Source organism: Theobroma cacao, chromosome 4 (assembly GCF_000208745.1).
Source record: "Theobroma cacao cultivar B97-61/B2 chromosome 4, Criollo_cocoa_genome_V2, whole genome shotgun sequence".
NCBI lineage: Eukaryota > Viridiplantae > Streptophyta > Magnoliopsida > Malvales > Malvaceae > Theobroma > Theobroma cacao.
In genome coordinates this window covers 18,946,597-18,961,740 of record NC_030853.1, presented here as the reverse complement: position 1 = coordinate 18,961,740, position 15,144 = coordinate 18,946,597, and the positions used below count along the sequence as shown (strand labels likewise).

Below are 15,144 nucleotides of genomic sequence, written 5' to 3'. Positions count from 1 at the left end.
ACAATTTCAGTTTTTAGATAAAAATCACTTAACCTAAACTCCTGACCAATGTTAGACCTTAAATGTTTGTTGCCAGACTAAATTACCTTTGAACATATTTTTCAAAAGTTAGGACAATTGTTAAAACATCAAACTTGCTTATCTTTAGGAAAATCCAAGTAAAACGATTGTAATCATCTACAATTGTAAGAAAAAATCTATGTCTAGTTAATGTTGGTGTCTCATATGGACCCCAAATATTTATATGCATCAATTCAAATGCATTTACAGAACTTTGAATATGCACTGGAAAAAGATTTTTTTTTTTGTTTTGCTGAAGATCATACTTCACAAAGTAAATCATATGTGCACTTAATGTCAAGAAACTTTTGATTTATTACATTGATCCTTTCAGCATGTATGTCGCCTAGCGTAAAGTGCCATAGATCAAAAGATTTTTGTCCTATTTCAATAGATAAAACTTTTGGAGAATGTACAAGTTTTTCTAAACAGAAATTTGAATATTCTTGTTTATCTTGCGTCAGATTAAGTCTAGATATGGCTCTAGCAACCTTAATCACTGTCCATGAAGTTATGTCCTGAAGAACACTATGCTTGTTAGTGAAAATTGCACATCTTTCCTTATCATTGGTTAACTGATCTATTGAAATAAGGTTGAATTTGAAACTTGGGACACACGGAACATTATAAAGTGTCAATGATGAGTTCAGTTTGACTTTCCCTATATGAGAAACAGGTACTTTTCTATTGTTTGGTAGTTGAACAAAACAGTTTTCTACAGATTTGACACAAGTAAAGCTATTTAGGGAATAAGATAGTTGATTTGTAGCACCTGAGTCCATTATCAAATCATTTTGTTTAATCATGTTAGTATCCACATTTCTATACTTAGATGGCATATTATTGATAGTATTGAAAAAATGATGCCTTGAGATAATACCTGCAAAGGCTGAGTTGATCAATGAGTGTTTGGAAGGTTAGGTAATGGATGGACGGTTCTTACCATTTTTGCCATTTATATCATTCACATTCAAGAGTTCCATCAACTTGTTTACCGATTGTTGAAAGACAGATATTTGAGACATGAAACCAGATTCACCTAAATCCTCCTGTTGCTCAGCTTGAAGATTATCCTCCCCTACTTCATAGTTCCCTGTGACATTGTTTGTTGTTGTTGATTCCCTTTTCTTATAATTTCCCTTCCCTTTTTGTGAACTTAAAGCCCTTAAGAAATCCAATAATTCTATAACATTGATCTTTGATGTACCCTTTCTTACCACAGTGATGGCAAACAATGTCTTTCCTCCACTTCTTCTTACTGTCAACATTAACCATCATGGCTGAAGATTCAATGATTGGTTGAGTTTGAAACATAGGATTTCTTTGAGTCTCTTCCTTGAGAACAAGACTACAAACTTTATCCACTCCAGGAATGGGATCTATGAGTATGATTTGAGATCTAATGGCTAAAAAAGATTCATTCAAGCCATTAAGAAACTTGAAGACCATATCCTTCTGATATTGGTCAATATATCTCTTAAAATAGTTTGGATTGAAACTCCCATATTCACAATGGGGCAATGGCCTGTACCTTTTCAACTCTTCCCAAACTCTCTTCAATTCAACAAAGTATGTGTCAACTGTCCTAGTTCATTGAGTGATACTACCTAAAGTGTATTGAAGATTACATACTTTAGTATCATCAGGTTGAGTAAAATTTTGCTTAAGTGTTTTCCATATTTCATAAGCAAAGTCCATATAAAATATCGTTGATACTACAAGTTGTGTGATTGATCCAGCAACCATGCCACAATTAAGTTGTTGCAGTGTGTCCATAATGGAAAAAGGGGATCCGTGATTTCAAGCTTGAGTGTTGTTCTATTGATGAATCCTATTTTGTTTCTAATAGAGAGTGCAAGCATGAATGCTTTGCTCCAAGCCACATAGTTATTGGTAGTGAGCTTGAGGTTAACAAATATTGAACCTAGATGGTTAGTATGATGTAGGTAATAAGGTGACTAAGGGTCATCTATTGGTGGGATTAGGGTGACTTGTGTATTAGTTTATGTAGTGGTCTGTCTAGGGCTTGATTTAATAGAGTCAGCCATTGTTCAAAAGAACAGTGAAAGATGATGATGAAATCAAGGGAAAGATGAACAAAAGGTTTTTGAAATATTTTTTAGAAATACTTACTAGAAAATCAAAGAAGCAACAAATACTAACTGTCTTCTATGGTAGGCTAAATGTGGAGGTTCATTATGTCCTCAGATCTACCTGCTCTGATACCATGTCAAAAATGGTATAAAGCAGAGACAGTGCAACAGAGAAAGGTGAGAAAATATCTAACTATTCTCATTGAATAATTTCCTTTATAGGGTACAATATTGAAATTATTAGTTTATGTATGTTCAGCATTTACAGAAGAAGACAAAAAAAGAAAGAAAACATATTTAAGCCTTAAACTAACTTGAATAAACTAACTTAACAGAAATTTAAAACAGCTTATTAGTGAAACGATGCGTTTCACACTTATATCTAGCCTTGGTGTTGTGTTTAAGTGAAACGGTGCGTTTAGAGCACCTTGTGTCATGCTATGGCTTCAGTTCTGCTGAGTCTCAATTGCTTTCTCTTTGCTTCCTACTTCATCTTTTTCTTCACTTGATTCTCAACCATTTATGCATTCTGTGGACTTATTGATTCTTCATTTTTGATATATTGATTGAATTAAATAGTGACTTGAACTCCTTATCTAGTTAAGGGAGAAGACATATATACCATGAGGAAGGGTTGAACCTCTATAAATCGTGCTTGCAATTGATCTCTTTACCCTTTATTTATTATTTTTATTGCATCTACTCTCAGTTAAATATTTATTAAGTTGTCATCATCCTAATATTTGACATATTTTTTTGGAAGTTAATTTTGTGAAAAAAATTTTTAGAAATTCAGTTCATACTCTCTTGGATTATTTACTCTAATTGAGCTAACCATTTGCTAATCTGGTTTTGGGTCATGACAGGTTGTGCTGCTAAATTGAAGCTGTCTGTTATTGCTATTGAGCGACGGTTGCTGTTAAGCTTGGAGTTCCCAGCTTCTATGTCTTGCTAAGCTGTTGCTGAACTTATGCTAAGCTCTTGTGCATTGATAATTGATGCTTGGCTAAGTAAGGCTGTTGTTGTTGCTTTTGTTGATTTGTTGATATTGGTCTGAGTTTAATTTGCTTTGAGTAGAGCTTTGGTTGCACTATTGACAATCATTTACAAGATAATCCAAGTATTTACTATTTACAAGTAATCGAACAATTGAATTATTAGACAACTTTTATATTTTAAAACACATGAGAAATTGCCTTTGGTCTTTAACTACCAACTAAGCAAAGTTTGATGGTGGGAAGTTCTTTTAATATAATGGGGGATGTAAAATGTACTTTGAGATGCATTGGTCCACTTTATAAAAAGGCATTTCTAATGCTTCCACAACCAAAATCCCATCGAGGCAAATGCCTTCTCCCCTGCACTTTATTATGGTCAGGTTGGGTGGACTACATAGTCAACAATATCATTAGACAGATATAGACCCCTCTTTTTTTTCTTGTCTTGTGCTTGTTTATCTCCTTTTTAGTTCTTTCTATTAATTCCAGTTTAATTTTAATGTCAATTTTATAATAATTCCCTTGTTGGGATTGAGAGTATAAAGTTGCAATAAGTAGTTGAAGACATAGATAAGTATATGTCTTTTTGTCCATTGTACTTGTTTTAAGCACTGTACAGGTAGATGTTGAATTTAGCTTGTCAATGTTGCCCCCAATTAGACATCATAAGCTGAATTTGACTATAGCCATTTGATCTTCATTTCCTTGTTTGGTCTTATATAAAACAAAAGGAGAGATATTAAATTGAAGTACTTGTTTGGTGTTAGAAAATATTTTATACTTCTCATTTTCACTTTCATACAAAATATGATCAATAAAATAAGATAGATGTTAACTATATTTAGAGGAAAAAAAGGGAAATTAGAAAATTAGAGTTTTCAATTTTAATTACTTACCGTACTTCTTTTTATATCTATGGTGAAGGTGAAGAAAGAAATTAAGTTACAAAAGCAAGGTCAGAGTAGAGTTCGTTTGATAAAATTCATTAAAACATTCATTGAAAATAATTAAATAAATAAATTTAAAATTGAGTTGCATGTCAGCTGGCATATGATGGTAGAAATCCAAACTTTCCTTTTCTGGCAGGTTTGTTTTTGGGAGTAATAGGAGCAGGACTTTCTATCTTTTGATGTGTCTTAATATTCATGTAATCATTCCCTCCACCCCAATTTTATTTTTCTCTTTTTCTCAAATATTAATTAATTTTCTACTTGTGATTGAGGAAGTAGCTTGATGATAGTTTTAAGAAGTAATGAATCACATTATTTTCAATTTTTTTGATAAATATAAAATATAAGATAAAATACTTTCATTTTCTAAATTTTAGTCGAAATTTCAAATATTAATTTTCGAAATGGACACTTCATCTTAAAAAAAAATCTTTTATTGAGCACATAAATCCAGCTGTTAGTGTTTTCGTTAGCTTAATGAAGTGATAATATTGAAATGATAATTTTACCATTTATTAATTTTAAAAATTACTATCATATAATTTTTATTATTTTTTAATTAATTTTTTTATTAATTAAAAAAAGGAGCATTGATTGGTGCTTCTCAAGAGAGGGAAGCACTGTGCTCCCAAAGGGGAGGGAGCACCACATCGGTTCTCCTAAGGGAAGAGAGCACTAGATCCCCTCCCTTGGGCGCACCGATCTGGTGCTCCCCTCCTTTAGGGAGCACCCTTTTCTTGGAGAACTAGGGAGCATCAATCAGTGTTTTTTTTTTTAATATAATAATAATTTTTTAAATTAATAAAGAATAAAAAGTATTTATCTTTTTCATAACATCTATTAACAGTATTTATACTTTTTTAACAGAATGTCCATTGCTAAAATTAATAGATCCCGTTTAAAATTTTAATTAAAATTTAAAAGTGTGGAGGTATTTTACCCTAAAACATACCTTAATAAAAGAAATCTATTGACATATATTGATTGAAAAAGTTATCATTTAAATGATTTATTACCTATGATAGTCTTTTAAAATGTTTACTTCTTTAATTTTAGAGAACTGATGTTAATTAAGTTCCAGCCTATCTTCTTCGAATAAAAACATTTATATAAGAAGAGAAATCTTATATGATTAAATAAATGATGTATATATAAAATCTTATTCATAAACTATCTCTAATTAAATATTGTAATCTAATTAAGTAATAATATTATATTATAATTTTAATGAAATAATTTATACAATTATTAAGCAAAAACTATTATCATACTTTACTCTCTTTTTCAATTTTAACTCTTTTACACTACAAATCTTGTTAAGAAATTTGACTTTAAAATTTTTAAGTGCCCAAATATTTTTGGCTATACCATTGTCCCAAAATCAAATTTCACCAGTATCGAAGAGATAAAGGTGTTTGCTTTTATTCTCTAACCTCCAAGTTGATCATTGAATGTACCTTTCACACAACTCGAGTGATCAAAAGTTCAAAACCGAAAAAGAGAAGTCTTCAGTCTTATGATTTACAAGGACATCTCTCTCTCTCGTGTCTCTTATGTGAAAGCTATGATTTGAACTTCATCATACCCTCACCCAAGTTTACATATCTTATCTACCTCTCAAAATCACTCCCCATAACCCTTTGTATCATTCCCATAATGCCCTTGCATTTCAGGTTCCATCATAAAAATGACAAGGGCATTTCGGGGAGAAGAATGTCCCAACTAAGGGACATTTCCCTAGAAAAACGATTTGGGTTATGCACGGATGGGTACGTGATGTAACTGGTACAACAACTTTTAGTACCAAAGCGACCAAACAAGGGCGCCACAAACGAATTATAACAATAATGAATTATGCAAGGGTAGGCCAAAAAGAAAGAGAAAAAAGCTGGCGCATGATAGTGTCAATGTGGGCCCTTTGCTAACCAGCGCGCGTGGTTGCCTAGTGCACCTCCCTACCACCCTATTGCTCAGCCTGTCAACTCATGCAAAAGAAAACCCTATTTTCTCTCTCTCTTTTTTTTTTGGTTTTTAAATTCCTCCTTTTCTAAGAGTTTTCTTTTCCTTTATCTTTTTATTTTATTTTATTTTGTTTTTCTCTTTCTCTTTCTTTACCTTTCAAGGGCTTTTTCAGGTTCCCACACTTATCAAAGGGGAGGCTTACAAATTTGGGGTAGTGTCACTTCTACAATTTATGCACCCCACTAAGGCAACCTACGACAATATTTGTTGAATGGTGTAATATAGTGACAAATGACCGCATCAAGTTTTCTATCCATAATATCCAAATAATGACATGTGAAAATCATTAGAAATTATATTGTTCTAAGTACTTATCTATAAATAATATATAAATATTGAATACAAATGTCTACATTTATTTAATTTAAAGTAAAAGAATAATTCATTTCATACTCAATGTATTTGAGTGGATCAATAATTTTAAAAAGCACAAATAGACGTAGATAACTAAAATTATCATTTTTTAACATATTCTTTTTTTATATTACAAAAACGAGATCAAATCTTAATAAATCCAATCCTTTTATAAAAGTTAATAATTGTTCAGCTAAACTTGAAATTTTTTTATTTTTCGATACATAGTAATTAATTGTTGTTTTAATTTCTTATGACAGACATTGCCTATATATTAATTTTATTTTTTATAGAAACGAAATCAGAGACATGAATGGACATTCAATGCCTCTTCCTCCACTAAGCAAAGCCGCATTACCTTACAATTATTTTTCTTATACGACGACATGAGATTTCTAGAGATTGGTTGATAAAGGATAAGCCCATCATCAGCTAACACCTTCTTCATTATTTCTTCCTTTTTGCACTACTTTTTTCCTCTTGTCTAATTAACATTTTTTTTTTCTTGTTATGACCCATTAGCTAATTACATAGTGATTAATTAAATAACATTTTAATGATATTAATAAACTAAATTTGTCAATTGTCTTCTTTAGCTAATGCTTAATTAATTGGTGGGTGGTGCAAATTTGAGTAAGACTGACTTGCACGCATATAGTTAATTACATGCGCTTACGTACTTAGGTGAAGGTCTTTGTCCACTTACAATTGTGGATAAGAAAGGTGTTTGGTTTTTTTAAGAAAATGGGCAATTTTGCTTTGTTTTATTTATTTTAGGGTAAAACAAAACTTCATCATCAACACTGTCTTTTTTGTTATTGTCTTTTTTATTCTTATTATTAGTATTATTGTTGTAATGTCAATCTTATTATTAGTATTATTGTTGTAATGTCAATCTTTTTCGACAACCCCAAATACTATTTAATTGCTTATCTCACGAGCCATGATGCCGCACGAAATTAAGAGAGCTACTAATAACTTTGGGTTTTAACCAATAAATTAATGAGCTACTTTTTTTTAGGAAAAAAAAAAAAGAATTGGAAGTGCTTTATAACATGACATTTAAATAGTCATACCTGACCGCTTTTGTATGGATAAATGCAAAGAGTTTGCTTGATTTTTTTATATTAAAAAAATTTGTCAAATTGAGATATTCATGTGGTTTGAGAATTTTTTTCATTTCGGCAAGCCACTTAGATTCAAGAACTGACATGATTTTCCTACTAGTGACTCTAATGATTAGGATGTGGCCAAAACCGACCAAACTGCCGCATTTGGGTTTTCACCTACATGGTTGAAAAATAGTGAGAATTAATTAAAGAGGAGAAATGTGAAGAAAATAAAATAAACGTGAACCTAATGGATTAGGTTAAGAGCCTGATTGGCTAGCTATAGCGGTGATATTGTTCTAAATGGCGGGAAAGCTTTTTACAGCATTGATTGCTATTATATGGACTTCATCATGTAATTCATGAGATTTAGTTCTAACTAGCCAAACTTGATTTATAAATCTAATTCTACTGCATCTATCTCTGTTTTAGTTAACAAAGGTTTAATATCACAATTCACTATGAAGAGAGGTCTAAGGTAAGATGTCCACTTTCTTCTTTTTTGTCCCATATAGCTATAGAGTCCTTAAATGATCTTTGTTATAAAAGCAAACTCTATTGGAGTTTTGAAGGGTATTCCAATTAGCAGCGGCACCTTTTTCATTTTGCAGATGATAAGATTTTTTTTTTTTGGTAAATCTTACCTTTAACAGTTCATAACTCTAAACAGCGCGTTTGGTAGGGGGAATAGCTATGATATTCCCATGCCATTCCACGTCCTTTGTTTGGTTGTCAAACAAGGTGAGGAATAGGAATTCCTTAGACTTGTCATTGGGGTGGGAATGGCTAATACCCTTCCCCCCCTTGGTATTATCTATTCCGTGACCGGGGGAATAGGTTTGAAATATCATTTGACTAAAATACCCTCAATTGATTAAGAAAATCATGACTTTGTCCCATATAAAATCTAATTTTTTTTCTCTCTTTTTCTCCTTCCCCCGTCTTCCTCAACACTTTCAACCGCCCTTCCCTCGAAAAGCATCTCCTCTTTCAGCCAATCTTTGACCGTCTTCCTCTCCTCTCTCAGCCGGCCTTCCCCGTCTACATCTCCTCTCTCAACCGGTCTTCCCCCGTCTTCCCCTCCTCTCTCAACTGGTCTTTTTCCTCTCTCTCAGCCGCTATCTCAGCCGTGGGTCTTCCCCTTTCTCTCAACCGCTCTCACCCGTGGGTCTTCCCCTCTCTCTCAGCCATCCATAGTCTAGGTACTTGCTTCAAATTCTTCAGGTAACAAAATTTTAATTTAAAGGTTTTTATTGTTAGTAGATTTGATTTACTTGTGATTTTGTGTTGTGATTATTATGAATTTTGATTCTGAGTTTTTGGAATTTATGGAAAAAAATTGTGGTTTAAAATTTTTTTTGTTGATTAGGGATTTTAGTGGTAGAAAACAATTGAGAATTTTGGCCGGTTTGGGTAAAATTGGTTTAGTCTACTTATGATCCTAGTTTGATTATCTATATCTTGTTTCTTCTTTTACAAAAAAAAAAAACCGAATGCAATTATTTTTTTTTAGAACAAAACGAGTGTAATTATTTATTTTGTGGGACGGTGCCTGCTAGTTGCTAGTTGCAATGCAACTACTTGGAATCAAGTCTAGATTAAATGACATATCCATCGGTTGTTATCTTAAAATTTTCAGGCAATCTAATTATTAATTTTTTTTTCATTTTTGATTTATTGGATATATATATAATATATTGTCATTATTAAAATTCTCATATGGTGTTATTTTGTTATACCAAAGTTTGATCGAAAGAAATGCATCAATATATATTCTCTTTTCCTTATTGTTCTTTAAAGATTTTTTTTTATCCTTTTTCCTTGCCAGTTTGTTAGTAGAAGCATTTTACTGCTTCTATGTGTATATGTATGTTTAGATATCCGAGGAAGCTGAAATTTAAAAATCATATATTTCATCTAAGTTTAGATTTACTTGATTGCACTTAAGAATTCCTATTGTTAGACAAATTATCTCAATCAAAACATTAATTTCATACAAGTTTTCTCGCTTTCGTACCTTATGAAGTAGAGTAAATATATAATGGTATGTTGTTTATCCAATGAGTTAATTATTACTTCACACGGGTCTCCATATATAGTACGATATATAAATAGAAATGCTCAAATTAAGGTGATAGTTTATGATGGACGTCAGCAATTTGGGTTAAAAATACCAACTTGAGAACTTAATTATAGCAAGGGAAATTAAAGTATATATCGTACACAAGTTTTCTAATTCAACTATGGAATCCAGACATTTTTCATTTGATATAGTAGCAAGTTGTATGACATATATAGCCAAAAAATAGGTACGTTGTTGAAAAAATAAAAGGTATACGTAGTGCCAAACTGTTGTTAATTCTTTAATTTCTAGTAAACATTATAATAGTATGCTAATTATAAATAAGGTTCCATTATCAAGTGTCTATGGACACTTGGTTAAATTGCTATTTTAGAAAATAACTTTTTCATTAGATATACATAAATTTTTATCTTAAATATTCTTACCTTATATATACATTTCCAAAATGATTAGATTCATTATGTGATGATATCTTATAAAGTTAGTTTCACTTTTTTTTTTTAATATGTGTGTTGGATTTAGTTTGACTTTTTTTTTAATATTTGTGTTGGATTTTGCCAAAAGAATGTTGACAACTTAATAATAATAATATTATGATAATAGCAGGAGATAACGATAGCATATAGCATTAGGTAGTGGACCAAAAACCCTTTTGCTTTCTCCTAGTTTTAGAGCACAAATTTTATGGCTTAATAATGGTCACCAAGCAGAAATGTTAATAACCCTCTTTTTCCCTGTCTGTCTCTCTAACCCAGCTGCACCATTTTTCACAATTTTTTCATATGACTTACTTATGGGCTGAAATGTGATCTTGATGTCATTTTTTTTTTTGTTACCATATGGCTTTAATATTTTTCTTACATAATAAAATAGATTAGAATATTTATTTTTTGCAGTCATGGTTCGTTTGTATTTGAGAAGAGATGCTGAACAACGAAAAAGGCTACTAGCTATGTTTAAATTTTATATGGATATTTGTCGTGCTGTTAGTTCATTCTTGACCTTATTGTTTGCAGTGTCGACTTTATGTACTTATAGGCCAAGAGTAAGATCTTATGCATTAGATTTTGCTGCAAATCGAGAGTATGTGAGGCGACTTGTGTATGATAATGATATTTCATGTATTTCACAAATTAGGATGAATAGGGTTACTTTTTTAAAATTATGTGAAATGTTAGAAAGTATTGGAGGGTTGAAGTCAACAAGAACATGCTTGTAGATGAGTAAGTAGCAATATTCTTACATATTATTGCTCATCATGTTAAGAATCGAGTAATTAGTTTAAATTTTAGAAGGTCGGGTGAGTCAATTAGTCGGCACTTTCATAATGTTTTAAATGCAGTCCTGAAATTGCAAGAACATTTGTTTAGAAAACTTGAGCTCATTCCAACAAACTCAACAGACAATCGATGGAAGTGGTTTAAGGTAGATTATTGATCTTATAACTTTTTGTAACTATATATATACAAGACATTAATAGGTTTACTTATTAGTAATTCATTACATCCGATTTGTAGAATTGTTTAGGTGCTCTAGATGGGACATACATCAGAGTTAAGGTGCCAAGTGCAGATAAACCTAGTTATCGCACTCGTAAAGGGGATATTACAACAAATATGTTAGGTGTATGTACACTTGACATGTAATTTGTCTTTGTTCTTCCTAGTTGGGAAAGGTTTGTAGTTGATGGCAGAGTTCTTCTAGATGCACTAAGGAGAAGAAATGGACTTAAAGTGCCTCATGGTAAGCTTTCCTATGATAATGGGAAGGTATTGCAAATTATGTACTATATGATTATTCTACTTAAATAAGTAAATAACTTATTTAGTTTGTTTTATATAGGTTGTTACTATCTAGTTGATGTGGGGTATACAAATTGTGAGGGCTTTCTTGCACCTTTTAGGAGTCAATGATACCATTTGAATGAATGGCGTCAAGGCCATGAACCAAGCAGTCTTGAAGAATTTTTAATATGAAACATGTTGCTGCTCGCAATGTTATAGAGAGATGTTTTGGGTTATTGAAAATGAAGTGGGGTATCCTTGGGAGTCCATCATTTTATCCGATTAGGATACATAATCGGATTATTATAGCTTATTGTTTACTTCATAATTTTATTAGGAGGGAGATGAGTTTTGACCCTATTGAAGTGGATTTAGGGGAATATGTTGAAACCAACACAGCAGTTGATAAGGATTTTATAAGTATTATTGATCCTACTAATGTTTACGGTAATTTCAGAATGGAATTAGCAAATCAGATGTTCAATGAATGGGAAGCATCTAGGCAAAATGATGATTGACATTTGTTAGGCATATTGATACTGAAGGACTGTTGCTGGGTTTCTTTCCTTTGCCAGTTCAAGTTGTGCTTTTTTCTAATTTGTTCTTAATGTCTTATTGTTTTGTCAATTGTTGTTGTTAATTGTGTTGTTTATATTGTACATTTTATCATGTGAATAAAGTTTGACCAATTTTAATATATTATTGAATATATGTCTTTATCTTTTATTTTTTTTGCATTATAATAATATTTTTTATAATTAAATATTTGGTGTATGGTAGAAAACAATGTCCACATCTTCAACACTAGTTTCTCAAAGTTCAAAGGGAACCAAAAGAAAATGGAATTATCATGAAGATGTTGCACTTGTTACAACTTTGATTGATTTGCACAATATAGGAAAATACAATGCTGACATTGGGTTTAGAGGGGGTTATTTAATAGAACTTGAAAATATGCTTGCAACAAAATTACCAGATGCAAACTTGAAGGCGAAGCCCCACATAGAGTCTAGAATAAAGACTTTGAAAAAAGAATGGGCTATTATATATGATATGGTGCAAGGGACACATACTAGTGGATTTGGGTGAGATGATCAAAGGAACATGGTTGTTGCTGATGATCCTGTATGGGAATCCTACATACAGGTACATTTTTGGGTTTGGGTTATTTAATTATTTTCATATTAGTTTCTTACTAATAATATAACTAATAGTCTTTTTTTTTGTTATTAGAGTCACAAGGAGGCTGCCCCTTTTAGAAGAAAGAGTTTTCCCTTCTTCAATGAGCTGAGTATTATTTATGCAAGAGATCGTGCAACGGGAAAAGATGCACAAACTACAGCAGATATCTTTGAAGAAATGCAGGACTGTAATGATACAATCAATGAGGAAACTAAAGGTGAAAACCTAGCTGGATATAATTTTGAGGATGAGGATTTATCCAATATTCAACCTCAAACATTAGCTCCTAGAAGTGACACAACTTCAACAAGGAAGAAGAAAAGGCTAAATGAGTCGGGTGATCCCATCACATCCGAATCAATTATTGCTGCTGCAACGATATTGGGTGAAAACATAAAAGAGGCTGGAATTGAGTTTAGCAAAAATGTTAGGGCAGAGGTGAACATCTAACAAAAGGCTCAAGAGTTGGATGGGATTTTAAGTCAAGTAGAGGGATTAACAGCGAGGGAAAGGGTTCTAGCTTCAATTAAACTTCCAAAATCTCCAACTCTTATGTTTGTGTTTTTTAGTATTGATCTTGATCGAAGACTTGAATGGCTGAGGACATTTCTTGCTGATCGTTGAGTTTAGATGGATCTAAAACTTTTTGTAAAGGTAAGTTCCTGATATTGTAACTTTTTGGCACTTGTGCTTGATGTTGATACTAATTATGAGGTTCATTAACAAGTCTAAACCCTTTTGAGTTGACAGTTATGTTGGTGGTTGTATAAGGGTGATGTTATTGTAGCGACTTTATTCGTTTTATGCATGTTGTAAGTTAGTGTAATAGGATGAATATTCATCCATTACTTTCAAGGTTAGTGTATTTTTGTAAACTAGACGTGATTTGTAGATTATATGTACTAATATTTTCATTTAAAAGGCATTTAGTATTACAAGGCTTTTTTAATATTTATGGCATCTCCATGCTAAAATGCTTTAGTTATGCTTGTAAATTGTCAATTTCTTCCCAGATATGAAATGCTTATCTAAATTGAAAGACACGTTATTTCTCTCTTTGCCATTTATGTTTCCTCAACACCAAATGTTGGGTTCAAAGAAATGATTTTCTTCTTTTTTTAAAAGGTAATATGAATTTGTATTTAATCTATCAAAAGACGTAATTTACATTTTTTTTGGAAAAAAATTGAAGGCCATCATTCTATTTTCAAAAATATGATTTTACATTTCATATATCAAAAGACATAACTTATTTTTTTTTTTAGAAACAAATGGAAGACTATCTTTTTAATTTCAAAAATATGATTTTCTATTTAATATATCAAAAAACATGATTTTCTATTTCTACTAATATTTTCATTTTTTTCCTAAATATTTCTTCTCCAATATTTTTTCTAAACAATATTTTGAAAATGATTCATAATATATGAAGAATTGGCTAAAAAAAAAACATCTATACACAAATTTAATTGATTATGATGGATAAAATATAATATAATTATATTATATTTTTAAATAATTATCCATTTATAAAAATATGTGACTAAATTATAATTATTTTTAGTAATTGGGAGAAAATATAATTATGATGAATAATTGTCTTTTGGGATAAATGTGTATTTAAATGATAATAAGGATAATTTTATTTTTTTATGAAAATAAATGTTAATATGGTCAAGGGTATTTATGTCTTTCTATCACCTATTCCTTTATTATTCCAATCTTATTTCTACCAACCAAACACTGCAATAATTCATAATAGCAATTCCTGCTCTATTCCATTCACAATACCAAACAAAGTAATAACTATTCTATTCTATTCTCACTTTATTCTATTCCCACAGAATAGCAATTCTATTCCATTCCTGCCTATTCCGCGAACCAAATGTGCAGAAAAAGAATCGTAAAGGTTTTTCAAGCAATTTCTAACCTTAAAATTAACTTAGGAGTTGCTTAATTTATTCAAAAATTAACGGCAGACTATCAAAGGAGCACTTATGGAGTTCATTTATATCTTCTAAGAGACATAGAGCTTTGATCAAAAAGTTAACACATCTTTTCTTACTTTAATCCCTCCAAGGGACAATTCGTTGAGTTTGAATGACTATAAGCCTATAAACTTGGTAAGTAATTTCTACAAAATCATAACCAAGACACTTGTGGATAGGTTGAAAGGGGTGGTCGAGGAGGTGATTAAGAAGAGAGAATTTGAATTTATCAACGGAAGACAGATTCTTAATTATGCCTTAATTTCAAATGAAGTTATATACCACAAGAGGAATAATAGAAGGGAGGGTTTTTATTGAAGGTCAACTTTGAGAAGGCATATGATATTATCGATTAAGGTCTTTTGGAGTTAGTAATGACAAAAATGAGATTTGAGTCCAAATGGAGAAAATGGATAATGAGATATATCACGACTTCATTTGTAGTTCTAGTAAATGGAATAACCACCAAACAGTTCAAGATGAAACAATGACTTAGACAAGGATGTACGTTATCACCTTTC

The 15,144-nt window shown here is 31.3% G+C and overlaps 1 pseudogene; it reads left to right on the top strand.

Annotated features, from left to right (window-relative positions):
- On the top strand, positions 12,240-13,259 carry LOC108661592 (annotated as a pseudogene).